Source organism: Thalassophryne amazonica, chromosome 1 (genome assembly GCF_902500255.1).
Source record: "Thalassophryne amazonica chromosome 1, fThaAma1.1, whole genome shotgun sequence".
Taxonomy (NCBI): Eukaryota; Metazoa; Chordata; class Actinopteri; order Batrachoidiformes; family Batrachoididae; genus Thalassophryne; species Thalassophryne amazonica.
This window is the reverse complement of record NC_047103.1, coordinates 13658857-13684490: the sequence shown is the minus strand read 5'-3', so window position 1 is coordinate 13684490 and position 25634 is coordinate 13658857.

Here is a 25634-nt window from a genome sequence, read left to right as displayed (position 1 = left end):
GCTGCAGTAACTACAGAGGCATAAAGTTGATCAGCCACAGCATGACGTTATGGGAAAAAGTAGTAGAAGCTAGGCTTAGAAAACAGGTGAAGATCTGTGAGCAGCAATATGGTTTCATGATCAGAAAGAGCACTACAGATCCAATGTTTGCTCTGAGAATACTGTTGGAGAAGTACAGAGAATGCCAGAAAGAGTTACATTGTGTGTTTAGAAAAAGCTTGAAAAGCTTGTGACAGGGTGCCAAGAGAAGAGCTGTGGTATTGTATGAGGAAGTCTGGAGTGGCAGAGAAGTATGTTAGGGTAGTGCAGGACATGTACAAGAACAGTGTGACAGCGGTGAGATGCAAAGTCGGAATGACAGACTCATTCATGGTGGAGGTGGGATTACACCAAGGATCAGCTCTGAGTCTTTTCTTGTTTGCAGTGGTTATGGACAGGTTGACGGATGAGATCAGACAGGAGTCCCCGTGGACTATGATGTTTGCAGATGACATTGTGATCTGTAGTGAGAGTAGAGAGCAAGATGAGTCTAGTCTGGAGAAGTGGAGATATGCTTTGGAGAGAAGGGGAATGAAAGTCAGTAGAAGCAAGACTGAGTACATGTGTGTGAATGAGAGGGAGCCCAGTGGAATAGTGCAGTTACAAGGAGTAGAAGTGGTGAAAGTAGATGAGTTTAAATATTTGGGGTCAACTGTACAAAGTAATGGAGAGTGTGGTAAAGAGGTGAAGAAGAGAGTGCAGGCAGGGTGGAGTGGGTGGAGAAAGGTGGCAGGAGTGATTTGCGACCGAAGAATATCAGCAAGAGTGAAGGGGAAAGTTTACAAGACAGTAGTGAGACCAGCTATGTTGTACGGCTTAGAGACAGTGGCACTAACAAAAAGACAGGAGGCAGAGCTGGAGGTGGCAGAGCTGAAGATGTTGAGATTCTCTTTGGGAGTGACAAGAATGGACAAGATTAGGAATGAACATATCAGAGGGACAGCTCAGGTGGGACGGTTTGTGGACAAAGTCAGAGAGGCGAGCTTGAGATGGTTTGGACATATGCTGAGGAGCGACCCAGGGTATATAGGGAGAAGGATACTGAGGATGGAGCCACCAGGCAGGAGGAGAAGAGGGAGCCCAAAGAGGAGGTTTATGGATGTGTTGAAGGAGGACATGCAGGTGGTTGGTGTGACAGAGGAAGATACAGAGGACAGGGTGAGATGGAAACGATTGCTGTGGTGACCCCTAACGGGAACAGCCGAAAGACACAGAAGAATATATATATATATATATATATATATATATATATATATATATATATATATATATATATATATATATATATATATATATATATATATATATATATATATATATATATAGTCAAACAAAATAAAGTTAATGAAGTTTTGTGGTGACCATCTGAAGGTTTAACATTATTTATGTGAAATTAAAAAGAAAAAATGCAGTCATGTCTTAAACATTAAAGGATAATCATGTTAGTAGTACTGATACTGAAATTAGTTTTCAGTAATTACTTTGTAAATCAGTTTTAGGTTTACTGCAGTCAGCATATTGAGTATTGGAGCTTTTGTTGGCTCAGATTTACAAATTATTGATCTTGTTCACTACCTGTTCACTCCACCGTGAAGACACATTCTGCTCGCCACCATGGTGATCACATTATCTAAGTTCATCAGTGCGTATTTAGGGATCCTGATGAGGACTGGAGGAATCTGAGGTTGTCCATTAGCATACACCCTACAAAATGATGAAATAAAAAGATATATAATCAAACTGAGAAAAATCATATTCATGATAAATAATTATCAATCTGAATGCCTGTACTTACTTTATTGGGCAAAACTCAACTTTTCTTTTCTTGGGAACAGTTTCCTGAACTTTGTTGCAAACAGGCTTACTCTGAAATTTTAAGAATAATCATTATTAGAAAGTAGTTTAAAAAAACTGCATGTTTAATGGAACAAAATCAATATTTGTACAGTGTTGTTGAAGAAGAGCTGTGCAGTTCTCCTGCAACTCATCCAGGACTAAATTTATCTGAACTGATCTTAGCGCGTGTCTCTGAGGTGCAAAGCACACGAGTGCTTTCTTTAATCCAATGAAAAATCACTAATTGTCCAATTCTTCATCTGATAGTTCTTCTATGGCCACACATAAAATGGGACAAGGTGTCAGAATCCAACCCCTCGTTCACGTCGTGACACCTGGGTAATGGATCAAGTAGGGGATTGGCTGTTGGGGTGAATTATAGTGGGGACCTTGTCTGTGGCATGGCCGCTATGGTAATCATGAAAGCCCAACAGGAACTCTGGTGAAACACAAGTCCTTAACCGCGGATCAGGCAGAGGAGGTGATGTCTTGTAACCCAACAGCTCTGAAGGAGGATGAAGGCTGCAACAGGTCCTCAAACCGCAATCGTTTGGGATTTCTCAGCTATGAGACCAGGCTAAGGGTCTGTCAAGGGCTGTGTGTTTGTTGCGTGCAATGACGTTCCCATGTTAAAGAAAACCCATGCCCAGGCATCTCTGGATAGATCCTGGATGTAATCAGTAATGACTCAACAATCTTTTTCACCACAGAGGAGGGATTGCCATGACAATAATGATGACAGTGGGACAAATAATAAATGTCCACGTGATGTACAAGTAATTTAGAAAAAATATAGTTATCCCAGCAGTTACTGGGAACACATTCACACTCCGGCTGTTAATTTAAAGAATTTCAGTTCACCAAACCTGCAACACCACACAAGTATGAGGAGAACATGCAAACCCCACATAATAAGGACAAGGTCGGAGGGTGAAGCTTGGATCTTCTTGTTGTGCGGCAACAGTGCCAACCACTAAGTCACCGTGCCACCACACGCAGATGAGTTAAGCTGACCGATATATTGGTGCACTGTACAGTGGTGCACACAGTTAACACACTTGCCTTCAAATAGTGTCCTTGGTTTGAGGCCGACCATGTCTCACAATGCTTTTATAGCTGGAGTTGAGCTAGAAACACCAAGTCAATATGTGGATCCCAAAATCCACCTTCTGTGACGATCCCGAGCAAAATGGAAGGAAACCAATGAAACCTCATTGAAGTGTTTTACTGTTGTTGCTTTGTTTTGTTTTTATTCTACACAGTACTATGGTGGCCCTGAAGTGCAAAACACAACAGCAAATCGCACAGCACAACAGCAAATCACACAGCACAACAGCTGTGTGATTTTCAGGGCCACCGTAAAAAACACTCACTCACTCATCTTCAACCGCTTTTCCGGGTTTGAGTCATGGGGCACAGTAAAATCACCAGTGTTAAATTAACACTGACAGTGAACATACGAGGGTAGGCTGAAAGGTTCTAAGGCTCACTATGATACAGTTAATGCATTAACTGTATCATAGTGAGCCTTAGAACTTGTATCATAGTGAGCCTTAGAACTTTTCAGCCTACCCTCGTACGTTCCCACTGTGACCAGGGTAGGACCATACGTAGTGTTAATTTAACACTGCCAGTGTTAGTTTTACACTGGTGATTTTGTTGTGTAGCAGCCACGTTTTGTTGCAGTGTTGCAAAAGAATCGTGCGCTGACAGTGGTGGCTGAACATAATCTAACACAAAGACAAATGTGTGTTTATATTGTTAGAAATGTTCAGTTTGAATGATTAAAAACAATTTTTTCTCACCTCTTTTTCTGTCTTCTGTGGCTCTGTCTTCTTTCCACAGTAGCTGATAAGTATGAAACACAAAAATGAAATGAGTTAAAGGAAAAAAGATAGGTTTACAGTGCAAGAAAGCCAGATAATTTAGTATAATTCTGTGAAAGGGCCCACAGCGTGACATTGTTATTGTCCATGAATGTGCATCATCACAATAGTCGGCCATTACAGGTGACTTTACAGACGGTGATGTAACTTTTTTCACTCACATTTGCAGGAATGTGCTGAAAGAAGCGAAACTAGCAGACATTAAAATGATTTTTAGGAGAATTGTGGCTTTAAAACAATCTTATTATCGATGATAATAAATTAAATAAAACCTGCGGTTTATAAAGTTCTTGCAAGGATCATTCTTAAAAGGATTTGGTTCCAGTTTCCTGCTGTTCAGTGACCGAACAGTCCGGCTTCACACCCAATAAGTCAACTGTTGACCGCATGTTAGCCCTGCTGGTAATCATAGAACGCAGGCGTTAGTATTGGCTGTGCTTCCTTGCAGCCTATGTTGATTTTTGCAAAGCGTTTGATTCAGTTAATTGGACTGCTCTCTGTGACATCTGGAGAATAGTGGGAGCCCCAAGAAGGTACCGGACATCATAGCCAGCCTATACTGTGTGTGCTGTGCAGAGTGGAGGCAGAGAGTTTGTCTTCGTGAAAACTGGCATTCATCAGGGGTGTGTTCTGGCTCCTACACTGTTCAATGCTTGCATGGACTGGGTGTTGGGTAGAGTTGTGGAAACAGTGACTTGGATACTTTCGTTGGTGAGGAAAGGTTTACTGGCCTTGACTTTGCAGATGATATTGTGATCTTTGAGGAATCAATGGATACTCTGAGAAGCTGAGTGAGGCATCAGAGTGTCTGGGTTTGAGATTGTCCTGGATCAAGTCTAAGATTCAGGCTTTTAATGACTTCCTGGACTCAGAAGTGTATCTGCATGTGGTGAAGGAGTTGAACTTGTAGAGACATTAACTTATCTTGGCACTGACGTACATGTCTCTGGGTCCTCGGTCTTTGAGATCTGGAGGTGCCTGGAAAGAGCTTGTGGAGTCATGAGGTCACTGGACAGAGGTGTTTGGCGATGCTGATATCTTTGCAGGCAAACGAAGGTCCAAGTCTTTAGGGTCCTGGTGCTACCTGTCTTGCTGTATGGTTGTGAGACTTGAACGCTACCAAGTGACCTCAGGCGATGACCGGATGTCTTTGGTACTCAGCCTCTTCAGACCGAGTACCAAAGACTTTGTACCAAACGGGTGATTACTAAGACAGACTAGGATGAGGAGTATCACTTGCATTGTGAGGGAGCGTCAGCTATGACATTTTGGCCATGTGGCCCGTTTCTTTGTGCATGATCCAGTACACAAGTGCCTGCGTGTTCAACACCCCAGTAGTTGGAGAAGGCCAAGGAGACACCCGCATTTCACCCAGCCGTGGCAGAAAGATGTTTTTTTTTAGAGATGCGGGGATGGACCAGTTGTCTGTCTATGTGTGCTTTACTGCCCTGGTTGCCATCCAGGACCCAAAGCAGTTCTGTAGTGTTGTGGATGCGGCAAAGTACAGCACCAGCGCATGCTCCCTGACGTGACTTGACTCGATGAAGTTCAGAGTCAGCCTGAGAATTCTTCACACGGTTTATTCATGCCTTTATGAAGACGGTTTTCAAATGTGAAACACTGAAAGGGTTTCAGATTCACTCAGTTGATATTGATGAAATAAAGTGTGCTGATGTTTTGATTCCTGCCTCAAATTTATTTGTGTCCTGTTTGAGTAGATTACAGCCATTAATGAATGAACTTCACGCTAAAAATCATTATAATGTCAGCTAGTTTCAGTACACCAGCGATATGGAGCTGGTGTTCACAAGTCCTGAATTTTCTGTGAATTTTGTTTCAAATAGTACATTTCCTTTTTCAAATGACAATGAGCTGAAAAAGCAAAGAGAGATTGTTGTTTCTCTCCATGATACTCACTCCAGTTTCTTAAAATGCTGAGTTCCAGCAGCAACATAAGTCTCTCCATGTTGGAGCTCATCAAGTCCATAAACTTGGGTTCCTGTGGTCGTGTACAATTTGCGAACCGCCCCGAATGGAGCTTTCATTTTGGCTGTCAAAGTGCACAAAAGACTTTCAAAGGACTTTTATCTCTCAAAATAAGGTGTCTCCATTTCTGTATGCTGTAATTGTTTTTGAGATTGAGTTTTTTGTTTTTTTTTTTGCCATAATTTATTAATTATGGTAAACAAACAATTCAGTTCAATTTATTACACGGGTAATGTTTAACTTTACCTGTTCCAGCAATATCAAAGATTTTGTGTCTGCTACCTACAACTCACGTGGAATGTCTCAAACATAAACCTACTTCCAGGCATCTTATATATGCTACTCTGGAACCACCCCTAAACCCAAACAGTCCAACTGTCAACCCACTGAGGTCCTTAGCATGGGTGTCATTAACACCAGCGTACACATTTAGTCACCTCTCTCGTGATGTGAAGCGGAAGTGTTGCTGTTATTTATAAATCTAGGTTTAGCTTATTAGCCGTCGGGGATCACAAATATTACTCATTTGAGCAACTGATTCTCCGCTCTGCCCACGATGCTACGTATTGCCAACATCAGAAGAATAAAAATGAGCTGTATTACTTTGTCACTGTATATACGGCCACTGGCCCATACTCTGAATTAAGATGAATTTGGTACATTCATCTCTAATTTGTCAAGGAGTGCAGATAACATTCTGATTATTGCTGATATTAACATTCATATAAATAAGCCTTCTGATCCCCTCTGCAAATTATTTATGGAAATTGTGGATGCATTAGGATTTCGGCAATGCATTCAGGACTCGACGCACATTAGTGGAAATACCCTGGATTTGGTTCTCACACGTGGTATTGCTGTCACAAATATTGACATCATGTCTCTTGTTTTGGTGGTCTCTGATCACTCACTTATTAAGTTTACAGTTTCGCTGCCGTGTTTAGTGGAACAACAACCTTATTTATCACTACGGCGTTGCATCAACTTCTCAATACGACTGAACTCGAAGCTACACTGCCTGATATCTTAGCTTCACGTTTGGAAAATCCACACGTATCAGTAGACAGACTTGTGGATAGTTTAAACTCAGTGCTCAAAACTACACTCGACATGATTGTGCCACATTTGTTAAACCCCACCCCCCAAAACACAGTCACCTTGGTTGATTACTTGTGTGACCTCAAGCATAAGGCTAGAGGTCTAGAACAGAGATAGTGTAGTTCAAAATTAGAGTATTCCACCTTGCGTGGCGTGATGCTATCTTAGACTATAAGCATGCACAACTGGCTACAAAGCGGACCTACTACGCTGATTTGATCAACACAAACAAGCATAACTCAAAGTTCTTGTTCGACACGGTGGCAACACTTATTCATGAACAACCACCTGTAGTTCGCTCTCCATTTACAGCACAAGATTTCCTGGATTACTTCGAGAATAAAATAGAAGAAATTAGGTTAAACATATCCCAGCATGCCCTAACCCAGCCACTACACTCTGCTATTGAGGTATTACCTAGATTTACAGAATTTGATAATATTTCACTAGGCGTGATGACGAAACTCGTAACGTCTACAAAAAGCACAACCTGCTTATTTGATCCTATACCAACAAAACTGTTTAAGGACCTGTGGTCCACTCTTGGGTCGACTGTGCTGGAAATTATAAATCTCTCATTAACTTCTGGATCTGTTCCTAAATGTTTCAAATCTGCAGTGATTAAACCATTACTTAAGAAACCTAATCTTAACCCTTGTGTATCGAAAAACTATAGGCCGATACTAAATCTATCATTTTGCTCTAAAATGTTGGAAAAAGTGGCTTCACGGCAGCTTGTGGACGACCTCACCGAGAATAATCTTTTTGAGCCACTCTAGTCTGCTTTTAAAAAATATCATTCCACAGAGACGGCTCTCACTAAAGTGGTGAATGATCTTCTACTTGCAGTGGATTCAGACACCACGACAGTTCTTGTGCTGTTAGACCTCAGTGCTGCGTTTGATACCGTGGATCATCATATTGTACTCGATAGGCTGGAGAATCATTTTGGGATTACTGGGAGTGCCCTTGCATGGTTGACATCATACCTGACCAGTCGTTCTCACTGTGTTTTGTACAATAACACTACCTCTAACCTTAGTGACATGAAATTTGGGGTTCCACAGGGATCTGTCTTAGGCCCCCTGCTTTTTTCCCTTTATGTAGCACCCCTTGGGCACATATTGTGGCGTTATGGGGTTACCTTTCACTGCTATGCTGATGATACTCAGTTATACATGCCGATAACTGCTGGTAATCTCGTTCATATAAAATCCTTAGAAAATTGTCTTGCATCAATGAGAAGCTGGATGTCTAGCACCTTCCTACTTTTAAACTCTGATAAGACTGAAATGATGGTTCTCGGTCCAGTGAGACATTGGCATCAATTTGACTAGGTAACACTTGGGCTAGGCTTGTGTGTCATACATCACACTGACAAAGTGATGAACCTTGGTGTAATTTTTGATCCTACGTTGTCCTTTGACCTCCACATTAGAGATATTATGAGGATGGCTTTCTTCCACCTGCGAAATATAGCAAAGATTCGTCCCATCTTATCTGTGGCTGATGCTGAGATCCTAATTCATGCATTTGTCTCTTCTAGATTGGACTACTGCAATATTCTATTTTCTGGTTTACCACAGTCCAGCATTAGGGCTCTCTAGTTGGGTCAAAATGCTGCTGGCAGAGTTTTGACATGAAGCAGAAAGTTTGACCACATTACACCCATTTGGGCATCTCTTCACTGGCTTCCTGTCCCAGTGACATCAGATTTTAAGGTTCTGCTACTAGCCTATAAAATTGTTCACGGACTGGAACCTCCCTACTTAGGTGACCTAATTAAACCTTACGTACCGGTCCGGGCTTTGTGTTCTCAAGGTGCAGGACTACTTAGTATACCTAGGGTGAATAAAAAGTCTGCGGGTCACAGAGCTTTCTCTTATCATGTCCCTGTTCTGTGGAATGATCTCCCTGCGTCAATAAAACAGTCAGATTCTGTAGAGACTTTTAAGTCCAGACTTAAGACGCACTTATTTTCCCTTTCGTATGGCTAGCATAATGGCATAGTGTGTTTCTATGCTTTTTTACTCTTTTAATTAATTTATTAGGAAACAGAGCGGGCTGTGGCCTCAACTTTATCTAAACTCACTTTTAGTGAACCTTTGGGCTAGTGGCCGGCGATCACCTTAGTATTTCTTCTGTTCTTCTTGTTGCTTAATGCTGACAAATTACACTGTATTTATTGTCTTTCTGATGCTTGATTCTGCTTTTTTCTTTTCTCTCTGTTTGAGGTGCGGCTCCATCCAGAGATGGGTGTGGTATCTGTTCCGGAAAGCGTCCTGTGCACCAGCAACATTTCCTGTATGTTCGTTTTTGTGAATTGTTTTGTAATCATTAGATTAGATTAGATTCAACTTTATTTCATTGTGCAGAGTACTGGTACAGGGCCAATGAAATCATGTGTTACATCGCAGCTAACTCTCAAGTTTTCCTGTGTTGGTAACTCAGCAAAATCCTTAACAATGAACACCAAGAGACAAATCTTCTCTTGCCTAGCAACTAACTATCAAGTTTATTCTGATTTGCAAAGACTAATTCAATGTTCAAGGTCATAGGTCAAAGGTCAAGCCAGGAAAAATCTTGAAAAATTGGAAAAATCCCAATCTTTAAAGTTGAATGAATTTTCAAAAATTCATAACTCTTTCTAAAAAGATCAAATTTCTTTCATATTTGATCGGGGTATGTAGGATGGTGTCCTTTATCAACTTACAAAGTTTGATCCAGATGACAGATTTCCTGGCAATTTAAATTTAACACTGAAAACCCATTTTAATGTATATTTTACATTATATTTTAATCAAACATGTCCCAATTGCTCTCATATTTGAAAGTAAGGTGCAGAGTGACACTCACTTTCAAAGTTGGATCTGGATCTAATCTGGATTGTGGATTTTGTGGACATTTGAATTTAATATTAAAAAGCCTATTTGGTGTATATATATGATTAGAAGAGGAACAGATGAAAAGGAAATGATTGATATGTTTGGTCAACATACTCTAAATAGTTTCAAATTAATGCTACCAACCAGATGATACTTCCCTCTTCAGTTTCCTAACTTATTTGTTTTCTACACTCAACAAAAATATAAACGCAACACTTTTGGTTTTGCTCCCATTTTGTATGAGATGAACTCAAAGATCTAAAACCTTTTCCACATACACAATATCAGCATTTCCCTCAAATATTGTTCACAAACCAGTCTAAATCTGTGATAGTGAGCACTTCTCCTTTGCTGAGATAATCCATCCCACCTCACAGGTGTGCCATATCAAGATGCTGATTAGACACCATGATTAGTGCACAGGTGTGCCTTAGACTGCCCACAATAAAAGGCCACTCTGAAAGGTGCAGTTTTATCACACAGCACAATGCCACAGATGTCGCAAGATTTGAGGGAGCGTGCAATTCGCATGCTGACAGCAGGAATGTCAACCAGAGCTGTTGCTCGTGTATTGAATGTTTATTTCTCTACCATAAGCCGTCTCCAAAGGCGTTTCAGAGAATTTGGCAGTACATCCAACCAGCCTCACAACCGCAGACCACATGTAACCACACCAGCCCAGGACCTCCACATCCAGCATGTTCACCTCCAAGATCGTCTGAGACCAGCCACTCGGACAGATGCTGAAACAATCGGTTTGCATAACCAAAGAATTTCTGCACAAACTGTCAGAAACCGTCTCAGGGAAGCTCATCTGCATGCTCGTCGTCCTCATCGGGGTCTCGACCTGACTCCAGTTCGTCGTCGTAACCGACTTGAGTGGGCAAATGCTCACATTCGCTGGCATTTGGCACGTTGGAGAGGTGTTCTCTTCACGGATGAATCCCAGTTCACACTGTTCAGGGCAGATGGCAGACAGCGTGTGTGGCGTCGTGTGGGTGAGCGGTTTTCTGATGTCAATGTTGTGGATCGAGTGGCCCATGGTGGCGGTGGGGTTATGGTACCGGCAGGCGTCTGTTATGGACGAAGAACACAGGTGCATTTTATTGATGGCATTTTGAATGCACAGAGATACCGTGACGAGATCCTGAGGCCCATTGTTGTGCCACACATCCAAGAACATCACCTCATGTTGCAGCAGGATAATGCACGGCCCCATGTTGCAAGGATCTGTACACAATTCTTGGAAGCTGAAAATGTCGCAGTTCTTGCATGGTCGGCATACTCGCCGGACATGTCACCCATTGAGCATGTTTGGGATGCTCTGGACCGGCGTATACGACAGCGTGTACCAGTTCTTGCCAATATCCAGCAACTTCGCACAGCCATTGAAGAGGAGTGGGCTCTTGCTTGCCTCTACTGGTGGTTGGCTCTCACTGCGGTATTGTATCACTTCCTGTTCCGGAGCACAGCGGTGTTTTGCTGTATCTGTTAGCTGTTTAATCTGCGTAGTTAGATTGATCTAGTTACCTAGATAACAATTTGTTTCACAGTGTAATCTTCACGTGCCTTAACTAAAGCACTCCCTCTGCTGAATCACCTCTAAATTATTTACACATTATTCACTTTGTGTGTCTTTAGGAATCCGCTAGCTTAGCGCAGCTACTAGCTCTTAGCCGGTTTAGCATGGTGGCTTCTCTTGTCTCTCCTGCACTTTTCTGCTCTGGGTGTGAAATGTTTAGTTATTCCTCGGCCTCCTTTAGCAGTAATGGTACTTGTAATAAATGTAGCTTATTCATACCTTTGGAGGCCAGGCTGGGCGAATTGGAGACTCGGCTCCGCACAGTGGAAAATTCTACAGCTAGCCAGGCCCCTGTAGTCGGTGCAGACCAAGGTAGCTTAGCCACCATTAGTTCCCTTCCAGCAGATCCCGAGCAGCCGGGAAAGCAGGCCGACTGGGTGACTGTGAGGAGGAAGCGTAGCCCTAAACAGAAGCCCCGTGTACACCCTCAACCCGTTCACATTTCTAACCGTTTACCACCACTCGACGACACACCTGCCGAGGATCAAACTCTGGTTATTGGCGACTCTGTTTTGAGAAATGTGAAGTTAGCGACACCAGCAACCATAGTCAATTGTCTTCCGGGGGCCAGAGCAGGCGACATTGAAGGAAATTTGAAACTGCTGGCTAAGGCTAAGCGTAAATTTGGTAAGATTGTAATTCACGTCGGCAGTAATGACACCCGGTTACGCCAATTGGAGGTCACTAAAATTAATATTGAATCGTGTGTAACTTTGCAAAAACAATGTCGGACTCTGTAGTTTTCTCTGGGCCCCTCCCCAATCGGACCGGGAGTGACATGTTTAGCCGCATGTTCTCCTTGAATTGCTGGCTGTCTGAGTGGTGTCCAAAAAATGAGGTGGGCTTCATAGATAATTGGCAAAGCTTCTGGGGAAAACCTGGTCTTGTTAGGAGAGATGGCATCCATCCCACTTTGGATGGAGCAGCTCTCATTTCTAGAAATCTGGCCAATTTTCTTAAATCCTCCAAACCGTGACTATCCAGGGTTGGGACCAGGAAGCAGAGTTGTAGTCTTACACACCTCTCTGCAGCTTCTCTCCCCCTGCCATCCCCTCATTACCCCATCCCCGTAGAGACGGTGCCTGCTCCCAGACCACCAATAACCAGCAAAAATCTATTTAAGCATAAAAATTCAAAAAGAAAAAATAATATAGCACCTTCAACTGCACCACAGACTAAAACAGTTAAATGTGGTCTATTAAACATTAGGTCTCTCTCTTCTAAGTCCCTGTTAGTAAATGATATAATAATTGATCAACATATTGATTTATTCTGCCTTACAGAAACCTGGTTACAGCAGGATGAATATGTTAGTTTAAATGAGTCAACACCCCCGAGTCACACTAACTGCCAGAATGCTCGTAGCACGGGCCGAGGCGGAGGATTAGCAGCAATCTTCCATTCCAGCTTATTAATTAATCAAAAACCAGACAGAGCTTTAATTCATTTGAAAGCTTGGCTCTTAGTCTTATCCATCCAAATTGGAAGTCCCAAAAAACAGTTTTATTTGTTATTATCTATCGTCCACCTGGTCGTTACTGTGAGTTTCTCTGTGAATTTTCAGACTTTTTGTCTGACTTAGTGCTTAGCTCAGATAAGATAATTATAGTGGGCGATTTTAACATCCACATAGATGCTGAGAATGACAGCCTCAGCACTGCATTTAATCTATTATTAGACTCAATTGGCTTTGCTCAAAATGTAAATGAGTCCACGCACCACTTTAATCATATCTTAGATCTTGTTCTGACTTATGGTATGGAAATTGAAGACTTAACAGTATTCCCTGAAAACTCCCTGAAAACTTCTTAATAACATTTACATTTACTCTGATGGACTACCCAGCAGTGGGGAATAAGTTTCATTACACTAGAAGTCTTTAAGCAGGGGCGGTGGCCAAGTGGTTAATGCACTTGGTTTCAGTTCGGAAGGTTCTGGGTTCAAATCCCACCCCTGCCACATTTATCCATGTAATGTGGAGTTGCGTCAGGAAGGGCATCTGGCATAAAACCTGTGCCAAATCAACATGCAGATCCACCTTGGATTTGCTGTGGCGACCCCGAGTGCAAACAAGGGAGCAGCCGAAGGGACTTACTTTTACACTAGAAGTCTTCCAGAAAGCGCTGTAACCAAGTTTAAGGATATGATTCCTTCTTTATGTTCTCTAATGCCATATACCAACACAGGGCAGAGTAGCTACCTAAACTCTGTAAGTGAGAAAGAGTATCTCGTCAATAGTTTTACATCCTCATTGAAGACAACTTTGGATGCTGTAGCTCCTCTGAAAAAGAGAGCTTTAAATCAGAACTGCCTGACTCCGTGGTATAACTCACAAACTCGCGGCTTAAAGCAGATAACCCGTAAGCTGGAGAGGAAATGGTGTCTCACTAATTTAGAAGATCTTCACTTAGCCTGGAAAAAGAGTCTGTTGCTCTATAAAAAAGCCCTCCGTAAAGCTAGGACATCTTACTACTCATCACTAATTGAAGAAAATAAGAACAACCCCAGGTTTCTTTTCAGCACTGTAGCCAGGCTGACAAAGAGTCAGAGCTCTATTGAGCCGAGTATTCCTTTAACTTTAACTAGTAATGACTTCATGACTTTCTTTGCTAATAAAATTTTAACTATTAGAGAAAAAAAATTACTCATAACCATCCCAAAGACGTATCGTTATCATTGGCTGCTTTCAGTGATGCCGGTATTTGGTTAGACTCTTTCTCTCAGATTGTTCTGTCTGAGTTATTTTCATTAGTTACTTCATCCAAACCATCAACATGTCTATTAGACCCCATTCCTACCAGGCTGCTCAAGGAAGCCCTACCATTATTTTCTTCTTCACAGACTAAGGTTAATTATGGAGTTCCACAAGGTTCTGTGCTAGGACCAATTTTATTCACTTTATACATGCTTCCCTTAGGCAGTATTATTAGATGGCATTGCTTAAATTTTCATTGTTACGCAGATGATACCCAGCTTTATCTATCCATGAAGCCAGAGGACACACACCAATTAGCTAAACTGCAGGATTGTCTTACAGACATAAAGACATGGATGACCTCTAATTTCCTGCTTTTAAACTCAGATAAAACTGAAGTTATTGTACTTGGCCCCACAAATCTTAGAAACATGGTGTCTAACCAGATCCTTACTCTGGATGGCATTACCCTGACCTCTAGTAATACTGTGAGAAATCTTGGAGTCATTTTTGATCAGGATATGTCATTCAAAGCGCATATTAAACAAATATGTAGGACTGCTTTTTTGCATTTACACAATATCTCTAAAATTAGAAAGGTCTTGTCTCAGAGTGATGCTGAAAAACTAATTCATGCATTTATTTCCTCTAGGCTGGACTATTGTAATTCATTATTATCAGGTTGTCCTAAAAGTTCCCTGAAAAGCCTTCAGTTAATTCAAAATGCTGCAGCTAGAGTACTAACGGGGACTAGAAGGAGAGAGCATATCTCACCCATATTGGCCTCTCTTCATTGGCTTCCTGTTAATTGTAGAATAGAATTTAAAATTCTTCTTCTTACTTATAAGGTTTTGAATAATCAGGTCCCACCTTATCTTAGGGACCTCATAGCACCATATCACCCCAATAGAGGGCTTCGCTCTCAGACTGCAGGCTTACTTGTAGTTCCTAGGGTTTGTAAGAGTATAATGGGAGGCAGAGCCTTCAGCTTTCAGGCTCCTCTCCTGTGGAACCAGCTCCCAATTCAGATCAGGGAGACAGACACCCTCTCTACTTTTAAGATTAGGCTTAAAACTTTCCTTTTTGCTAAAGCTTATAGTTAGGGCTGGATCAGGTGACCCTGAACCATCCCTTAGTTATGCTGCTATAGACTTAGACTGCTGGGGGGTTCCCATGATGCACTGAGTGTTTCTTTCTCTTTTTGCTCTGTATGCACCACTCTGCATTTAATCATTAGTGATTGATCTCTGCTCCCCTCCACAGCATGTCTTTTTCCTGGTTCTCTCCCTCAGCCCCAACCAGTCCCAGCAGAAGACTGCCCCTCCCTGAGCCTGGTTCTGCTGGAGGTTTCTTCCTGTTAAAAGGGAGTTTTTCCTTCCCACTGTCGCCAAGTGCTTGCTCACAGGGGGTCGTTTTGACCGTTGGGGTTTTTACGTAATTATTGTATGGCCTTGCCTTACAATATAAAGCGCCTTGGGGCAACTGTTTGTTGTGATTTGGCGCTATATAAATAAAATTGATTGATTGACCAACATTCCACAGGCCACAATTGACAACCTGATCAACTCTATGCGAAGGAGATGTGTTGCACTGCATGAGGCAAATGGTGGTCACACCAGATACTGACTGGTATCCCCCCCAATAAAACAAAACTGCACCTTTCAGAGTGGCCTTTTATTGTGGACAGTCTAAGGCACACCTGTGCACTAATCATGGTGTCTAATCAGCATCTTGATATGGCACACCTGTGAGGTGGGATGGATTATCTCAGCAAAGGAGAAGTGCTCACTATCACAGATTTAGACTGGTTTGTGAACAATATTTGAGGGAAATGGTGATATTGTGTATGTGGAAAAAGTTTTAGATCTTGAAAATGGGAGCAAAACCAAAAGTGTTGCATTTATATTTTTGTTGAGTGTAATTTATATGCGGTTAAGTAGAAAAAAGGATTGCCCATTTTTTAAAAACCATAGTTTTCTGATAAATCAACATTCAAATCAAATCAAATAAATTTTATTTATATAGCGCCAAATCACAACAAACAGTTGCCCCAAGGCGCTTTATATTGTAAGGCAAAGCCATACAATAATTACAGAAAAACCCCAACGGTCAAAACGACCCCCTGTGAGCAAGCACTTGGCGACAGTGGGAAGCAAAAACTCCCTTTTAATAGGAAGAAACCTCCAGCAGAACCAGGCTCAGGGAGGGGCAGTCTTCTGCTGGGACTGGTTGGGGCTGAGGGAGAGAACCAGGAAAAAGACATGCTGTGGAGGGGAGCAGAGATCAATCACTAATGATTAAATGCAGAGTGGTGCATACAGAGCAAAAAGAGAAAGAAACACTCAGTGCATCATGGGAACCCCCCAGCAGTCTAAGTCTATAGCAGCATAACTAAGGGATGGTTCAGGGATGGTCAGCCAGGTCAGGGTAATGCCATCTAGAGTAAGGATCTGGTTAGACACCATCTTTCTAAGATTTGTGGGGCCAAGTACAATAACTTCAGTTTTATCTGAGTTTAAAAGCAGGAAATTAGAGGTCTTCCATGTCTTTATGTCTGTAAGACAATCCGAGGTCAGGGTAATGCCATCCAGAGTAAGGATCTGGTTAGACACCATGTTTCTAAGATTTGTGGGGCCAAGTACAATAACTTCAGTTTTATCTGAGTTTAAAAGCAGGAAATTAGAGGTCATCCATGTCTTTATGTCTGTAACACAATCCTGCAGTTTAGCTAATTGGTGTGTGTCCTCTGGCTTCATGGATAGATAAAGCTGGGTATCATCTGCGTAACAATGAAAATTTAAGAAATGCTGTCTAATAATACTGTCTAAGGGAAGCATGTATAAAGTGAATAAAATTGGTCCTAGCACAGAACCTTGTGGAACTCCATAATTAACCTTAGTCTGTGAAGAAGATTCCCCATTTACATGAACAAATTGTAATCTATTAGATAAATATGATTCAAACCACCGCAGCGCAGTGCCTTTAATACCTATGGCATGCTCTAATCTCTGTAATAAAATTTTATAGTCAACAGTATCAAAAGCAGCACTGAGGTCTAACAGGACAAGCACAGAGATGAGTCCACTGTCTGAGGCCAAAAGAAGATCATTTGTAACCTTCACTAATGTTGTTTCTGTACTATGATGAATTCTAAACCCTGACTGAAACTCGTCAAATAGACCATTCCTCTGCAGATGATCAGTTAGCTGTTTTACAACTACCCTTTCAGGACTTTTTGAGAGAAAAGGAAGGTTGGAGATTGGCCTATAATTAGCTAAGATAGCTGGGTCAAGTGATGGCTTTTTAAGTAATGGTTTAATTACTGCCACCTTAAAAGCCTGTGGTACATAGCCAACTAATAAAGATAGATTGATCATATTTAAGATCGAAGCATTAATTAATGGTAGGGCTTCCTTGAGCAGCCTGGTAGGAATGGGGTCTAATAGACATGTTGATGGTTTGGATGAAGTAACTAATGAAAATAACTCAGACAGAACAGAATCAGAATCAGAATCAGTCCTGCACAACATCCCTGCAGTCTGACTGAACCAAATGCAGGACCCTGCCTTTGATTTGGTGGTTACTGGAGGTAACACAGAGCGACTACGCCGCCTTTCTGTCACCGGTTTTTCTGTGTGCAGGTCAACACTCACATCACAGTATCAAATTAGATGACCATCGTTTAGACTTTTCCATCCATCTTTATTTGTGTGTAAATTATTGTCAGTGCCATTTGCAGCACCAAATGTCTCAGTCAGTCGATCTGCCTGATGGTCTGCGGTTGCGTTAATCGGCATAGCTGCAGCTGACCATACTGGTCGGCTGATTTGGAAACTTTCAGACCGGGTGGCCTCATTTTAACTGAGTGTATTTATTGACTTTACATGTGAGCGTGACAGTTTGTCCAATGTACAAAGAAGCACAACAAACTATTGAACAGGAGCAGGTGTGCCCGAGGACACAGGCTGGAAAAAAAAAATGTCAGATGAATTCCAATTATCACTTGAATAATACAAGATCAGCTCTTGAAATCCCAAGTTTTTATCAGAGAACATTTGCACTAATGGGTAAACAGTTTGTTCCTCCAGGCCTGCAGAGGGCTCCAACTTGATATGAGCCACTGAGCTACTCGCGGGCAGACACACAAAACGATTGTGGCAAACCCTGTAGGTAATTTACAAGCTATAAATGTTGACAAATGTTGGATGCATAGCTGACATGAACATTTGTGTAACTCTCATATGGTTGGGAGAAGGAGCTCCACTTGGGGGGATGGGGCTAAGTTTTTTTGCAATGCACTGTATAGGCCATGTATAGTCTGTTCATCATGAGGGAGGGTTGCCACTGAGTGCCAGTCCACACCTCACTTTCACATATGAGAGTGATTGGGGCAAATTGGGGCAAATAAGATATAATGTAAAATATACATTAAACAGGAAATCAATGTTAAATTTAAATGGCCACAAAATCTGTAAAATTCACATAATTACATTCGGATCAAACATTGTCCATTGATAAAGAATACCATCCTACATAATCTTGTCAAATATGAAAGAAATTAAATCTTTTTTGACAGAGTTATGATTTTTTTGAAAATTTGTTCATTGTTAAAGGATAGGGACTTGTGAACAATATTTGAGGGAAATGATAGGGACTAGTTTTTATCCTGACTTTGACCTTTGACCTTGAAAATTGAATCAGTTCGTGCCTATCAGGATGTGAATCCTCTGTGAAAATTTCATAATGAAATATATATATGACAATATGACAAATTGTGGGTTACATGCTGTTCACAAACAGGGTGTGCTCATCAAAGACTGACACACAAGCATGACAAGATACATCTGTAATATGTGATTTACAACATGTGTGTACCTGATAGGCAAGACCTGAGATATATATATATATATATATATATATATATATATATATATATATATATATATATATATATATATATATATATATATATAACATTATCCTAAAAACAAAACAGACTGCATCTAAAATATTTCCATGAAATGCCATTCATATGAAGCTTTTAAAAACAAACAAACAAAAACAAAAACATATTGATCCAATGTGACACATTCGTTAGCTTTTATTCCCATTTAGGGAAAATTTTTAACATTAATCCATAATGTGAACAAACTGCATCAGTTCAGTTAAATTTATTTGTATAGTGCTAAATCACAATGCAGGTCATCTCAAGGCGCGTCACAAGAGCAGGGTCCAAATAAGAGCAGGCCCAACTCAGTTGGGAGACTCTAATATTTTAGGCAGATGGATGTATTTCTGCTGAGGTTAGCATTTGAAACAACATCCGACTCAGTGCATCTGAACACTACACCCCACACCTCCAAAACACCCCAACAATAATCAATCAACAAAACAAAACCCCGTGCACAATGAGCATTCAATGAATAACAAATAAAGACTTGGCTTATCTGCATTAAAAAGCAATAAATATGAAAATAAAGTTAGCAAGAAATATTTCAAGTATCTCATTCCCTGGGTATTCAGTGCATCATGCACTGCAAAGCTCCCTCCTTCTTTCTCTTAATGACTTGAATGATTTATTCATCAACTGTTCGGAAAGCTGCTGGTGATTTTCAGTTCATCCTGAGCACAAACACTGGAAGCTGAAAATGTCCATCTTTATGGTTTGACCAGTTGGTCAAACCAACGACGGTTTTAAACAACCAGAAGTAGTTCTGTGTTTTTTGTCCATATATGCTTGACTGACTACTCGCTGTAGCCACCAGCTCTGCAATAGCAAACAGGGAAGTATCCCACAGTCGCTGCTACACGACGTAAAGATAAGTACATTTTGCAATTTAAGCTGTTATTTTCAGTAAACATTTTAAAACAGTTTTACGCTTGACTGATTTTTAATATTTGAATACGTATATGTCGCGGACATGAACGAGCAAAACCATTTCCGGTTTGTGGCTTTTTATAACAATGTTATCCGGTTTGCAGCTTTTTCCCCACTGGGCAGATTTTTTGTGCCATTTCCGGTTTGTGCCTCTGTCTACCATAGAGCGAACTGTGCTTGTATTACTAAACCAGCTGGTTAATCAGCCACATCAGCTAACGTTAATCCATGTAAAAGTGTTGTGTGGGCCGCCAGAAGAGGAGGTACTGCTGGCCCACCACCAGAAGGCGCCCTGCCTGAAGTGCGGGCTTCAGGCACGAGAGGGCGCTGCCGCCTCAGGAACAAGCCGTGGTGACAGCTGTCACCCATCATCTGTGACAGCTGTCACTAATCTATACATCTGGTATAAAAGCAGGAAGACACCTCCACCAAACTGCCGAGATATCATCTTCATCTGGAGGTACTACTCTCAGTCTTTTTTTTGTGAGATTTATAAATCTGTGATTGTGAGTGTTTGCAGGAGAACCGGTCGTTTTTGTGGAGGCTGTGCATGACGGCGCTCCTTTTCCTCTGAGACCACTGCAACGTGTTGAGTGAGAGGTGGAGGTGGCATTCCCACCATTGTTACTGGGTGTTCACACACCCACCCTTTGACTGTCTTTTGCTTTCTGCCAGCAGTACCAGATCCGACACGCCGGAGAGGTGGCCACCTGGGGACTCCGGGACTTGGCGGCTCCAGTATTCCTCTGGTTCAGGTGGCGGTGGAAATCCTGTGGTTCCGGTTCGTTTCCTGACGGGCGTCTCCTATCGTCGAGCCTGCCCACACGACACCTTTATTAATTGACTGTTGCACATTCTGATTCTGCTGTGTTTGGTTGTGACATTCACACCAGTAAAGTGTTATAATTTGACTTCTTCCATTGTCCGTTCATTTACGCCCCCTGTTGTGGGTCCGTGTCACTACACTTTCCCAACAGGATATCTCGGCCAGCGTCATGGACTCCGAGGGGCGTCACCAGGCTGTTGAACAACCAATGGGAGAGCAGGAAGCGCAGGCATCTGCAGGAGGCGTGATTGGTGAGCTACAGCATATTCTCACCGCCTTTACGGCTCGAATGGATCAAATAGCCGAGCAAAACATCCTCCTGAACCGCAGGGTGGAGGCTCTCTCCGCGCAAGTGGCAGCGAGCGCTCAGGGTGCTGCTGCAGCTCCTCCTCCTGCCGATCCTGTGCTAGATATTAACATTCCAGTGGTGGTCCAACAACCCCTCCCACCATCCCCTGAAGCATACATAAGCCCTCCTGAGCCGTACGGAGGTTGTGTGGAGACGTGCGCTGACTTTCTTATGCAGTGTTCGCTCGTCTTCGCACAACGTCCCGTCATGTACGCGTCAGATGCAAGCAAAATAGCTTATGTGATCACTCTGCTTCGGGGAGAGGCACGCGCTTGGGCTACGGCGCTTTGGGAGCAAAATTCACGGCTCCTTCACACATACACTGGGTTTGTGAGGGAGTTCAGAACTGTGTTTGATCACCCTAACAGGGGAGAGACCGCTTCAACCGTGCTGCTGTCGATGAGACAGGGACGCCGGAGCGCAGCCGCGATGCGGAAGTCGACTGCATAAGCGGCTGCGAGGTCCGGCTGGAATAACGCTGCGCTCCGCGCCGCCTTTGTAAACGGACTGTCGTCAGTCCTAAAGGAGCACCTAGTGGCCAAGGATGAACCGCGGGAATTAGATGGGCTTATTGATCTCGTTATACAGTTAGACAATCGGTTGGAGGAACGCCGTCGGGAACGAGACGAAGGACGTGGCCGGGCGCGCCGTCCCTCTTCCTTCCGGGTCCGAGAAAGGTCCGCCCTTCCCACGCTCTCTGGCATCTACGTCCCGTGGGGCGACAGCTCCCCCTGCTGACGAAGCTATGGACACGAGCAGGGCCACATTTAGACCACCTAATAGACAGAGGAGGTTTCCACGCGGGGCGTGTTTTGTTTGTGGCTCAATGGAGCATCAATTGAGCGATTGCCCCGAACGGTTAAACACCAACGCCCGCCCCTAGAGACTGGGCTTAGGGTGGGCCAAAAAATTCACGTGGGACACACACATATTGCCGCACGACTCCCAGTTACAATCCTTAGTGGGGATTTAACCCTTCAGGCCCCAGCACTGGTAGACACAGGGTCAGAAGGGAATCTGTTAGACAGCAGATGGGCCAGGGAGGTAGGGCTCCCTCTGGTGGCGCTACCTACACCATTGCAGGTGCGAGCACTAGATGGCACCCTACTCCCTTTACTCACACACAAGACACCACCAGTAACTCTGGTAGTGTCAGGGAATCATAGGGAGGAGATTGAGTTTTTTGTGACTCCTTCTACCTCCTGTGTGATTCTGGGGTTCCCCTGGATGTTGAAACACAATCCCCGGATTGATTGGCCGTCCGGGGTGGTGGTACAGTGGAGCGAAACCTGCCATCGGAGGTGTTTGGGATCCTCGGTTCCTCCCGGTTCCCAGGCTAAGGAGCAGGTCCAAGTACCCCCCAATCTGTTGGCGGTGCCGGTTGAGTACCGCGATCTTGCTGACGTTTTTAGCAAGGATCGGGCACTCACTCTTCCCCTGCACCGTCCATATGATTGTGCCATCGATTTGTTGCCAGGCGTGGAGTTCCCGTCCAGCAGGCTGTACAACCTCTCCCGACCTGAGCGCGAATCGATGGAGACCTACATCCGGGACTCCTTAGCTGCCGGGCTGATCCGTAACTCCACCTCTCCGATGGGAGCGGTTTCTTTTTTGTGGGAAAAAAAGATGGCGGTCTTCGTCCATGCATTGATTATCGGGGGCTGAACGAGATCACGGTTCGCAACCGATACCCGTTGCCTTTGTTGGATTCAGTGTTCACCCCCCTGCATGGAGCCAAAATCTTCACAAAGTTGGATCTTAGGAACGCATACCACCTAGTTCGGATCCGGAAGGGAGACGAATGGAAGACGGCATTTAACACCCCGTTAGGTCATTTTGAGTACCTGGTCATGCCGTTCGGCCTCACTAACACCCCCGCGACGTTCCAAGCTTTGGTTAATCACGTCTTGCGGGACTTCCTGCACCGATTCGTCTTCGTATATCTGGATGATATACTCATCTTTTCTCCGGACCCTGAGACCCATGTACGGCATGTACGTCAGGTCCTGCAGCGGTTGTTGGAGAACCGGTTGTTTGTGAAGGGCGAGAAGTGTGAGTTTCACCGCACTTCTTTGTCCTTCCTGGGGTTTATCATCTCCTCCAACTCCGTCGCCCCGGATCCGGCCAAGGTCGCAGCGGTGAGAGACTGGCCCCAACCTACAAGCCGTAGGAAGCTGCAACAGTTCCTCGGCTTCGCAAATTTCTACAGGAGGTTCATTAATGGGTTTAGTCAGGTTGTTAGCCCCCTGACGGCCCTGACCTCACCAAAAGTTCCCTTCACCTGGTTGGATCGGTGCGAAGCCGCGTTTAGGGAGTTGAAACGCCGGTTCTCGACTGCACCGGTCTTGGTGCAGCCCGATCCTGGTCGTCCGTTTGTGGTTGAAGTTGACGCCTCTGACTCAGGGATAGGAGCCGTGCTATCCCAGAGCGGAGAAACCGATAAGGTTCTTCACCCGTGTGCCTATTTTTCCCGCAGGTTGACCCCAGCAGAGCGGAACTATGACGTGGGCAATCGAGAGCTCCTTGCGGTGAAAGAGGCCCTTGAGGAGTGGAGACACCTGCTGGAGGGAGCGTTGGTGCCTTTCACGGTTTTCACTGACCACCGGAACCTGGAGTATATCAGGACCGCCAAGCGACTGAACCCCAGGCAAGCCTGCTGGTCACTGTTTTTCGGCCGTTTTGACTTCCGGATCACCTACCGCCCCGGGACCAAAAACCAAAGATCGGATGCCCTGTCCCAGGTGCATGAACAGGAAGTCAAGACCAAGCTGTCGGATCCACCGGAACCCATTCTCCCGGAGTCCACTATCGTGGCTGCTCTGACCTGGGACGTGGAGAAGACCGTCCGGGAGGCCCTGGCACGGAGCCCGGGTCCCGGAACAGGACCGAAGAACAGACTATATGTCCCACCAGAGGCCAGGGCTGCCGTCCTGGACTTCTGTCACGGGTCCAAACTCTCCTGCCACCCAGGGGTGCGTAGGACCGTGGCAGTAGTCCGGCAGCGCTTCTGGTGGGCGTCCCTGGAGACTGATGTCCGGGCTTACATCCAGGCCTGCACCACCTGCGCCAGGGGCAAGGCTGACCACCAGAAGGCACAGGGACTTCTACAGCCACTTCCTGTGCCTCACCGCCCCTGGTCCCACATCGGTCTGGATTTTGTCACGGGCCTCCCGCCGTCCCGGGGACACACCACCATACTCACGATAGTGGACCGTTTCTCCAAGGCGGCCCACTTCGTGGCCCTCCCGAAGCTCCCGTCGGCCCAGGAGACGGCGGATCTCCTCGTCCACCATGTTGTCCAGCTGCATGGGATACCAACAGACATCGTTTCGGATCGCGGTCCCCAGTTCTCCTCGCAGGTGTGGAGAGGTTTCTGCCGGGAACTGGGGGCCACTGTAAGCCTCTCGTCTGGGTATCACCCGCAGACTAACGGACAGGTCGAACGGGCCAACCAGGAGTTGGAGCAGGCCATCAGGTGCACGACCTCCGCACACCCGACGGCTTGGAGTGAACATCTGGCCTGGATCGAGTACGCTCATAACAGCCAGGTGTCCTCTGCCACCGGCCTCTCCCCGTTCGAGGTGTGTCTGGGGTACCAGCCCCCTTTGTTTCCTTTGGTGGAGGGAGAGGTCGGTGTGCCCTCGGTCCAGGCCCACCTGCGGAGATGCCGTCGGGTGTGGCGCACCGCCCGTTCGGCCTTGTTGAGGGCCCGGACGAGGGCTAAAGCCCATGCAGACCGTCGACGGTCCCCGGCCCCTACTTACCAGCCCGGGCAGGAGGTGTGGCTTTCCACCAAGGACATTCCTCTCCAGGTCGAGTCCCCCAAATTGAAGGACCGTTTCATTGGACCCTTCCCCATCCTCAAGGTCCTCAGTCCTACCGCAGTGAGGCTCCAACTCCCGGCCTCACTGCGGATCCATCCGGTCTTTCATGTCTCCAGGATAAAACCGCATCACACCTCGCCCCTCTGTGCACCCGGTCCAGCGCCGCCTCCTGCCCGTATTATCGACGGGGAGCCGGCTTGGACAGTTCGCCGGCTCTTGGACGTCCGTCGAATGGGCCGGGGTTTCCAGTATTTGGTGGACTGGGAGGGGTATGGGCCCGAAGAACGCTCCTGGGTGAAGAGGAGCTTCATCCTGGACCCGGCCCTCCTGGCCGATTTCTATCATCGCCACCCGGACAAGCCTGGTCGGGCGCCAGGAGGCGCCCGTTGGGGGGGGGTCCTGTTGTGTGGGCCGCCAGAAGAGGAGGTACAGCTGTCACCCATCATCTGTGACAGCTGTCACTAATCTATACATCTGGTATAAAAGCAGGAAGACACCTCCACCAAACTGCCGAGATATCATCTTCATCTGGAGGTACTACTCTCAGTCTTTTTTTTGTGAGATTTATAAATCTGTGATTGTGAGTGTTTGCAGGAGAACCGGTCGTTTTTGTGGAGGCTGTGCATGACGGCGCTCCTTTTCCTCTGAGACCACTGCAACGTGTTGAGTGAGAGGTGGAGGTGGCATTCCCACCATTGTTACTGGGTGTTCACACACCCACCCTTTGACTGTCTTTTGCTTTCTGCCAGC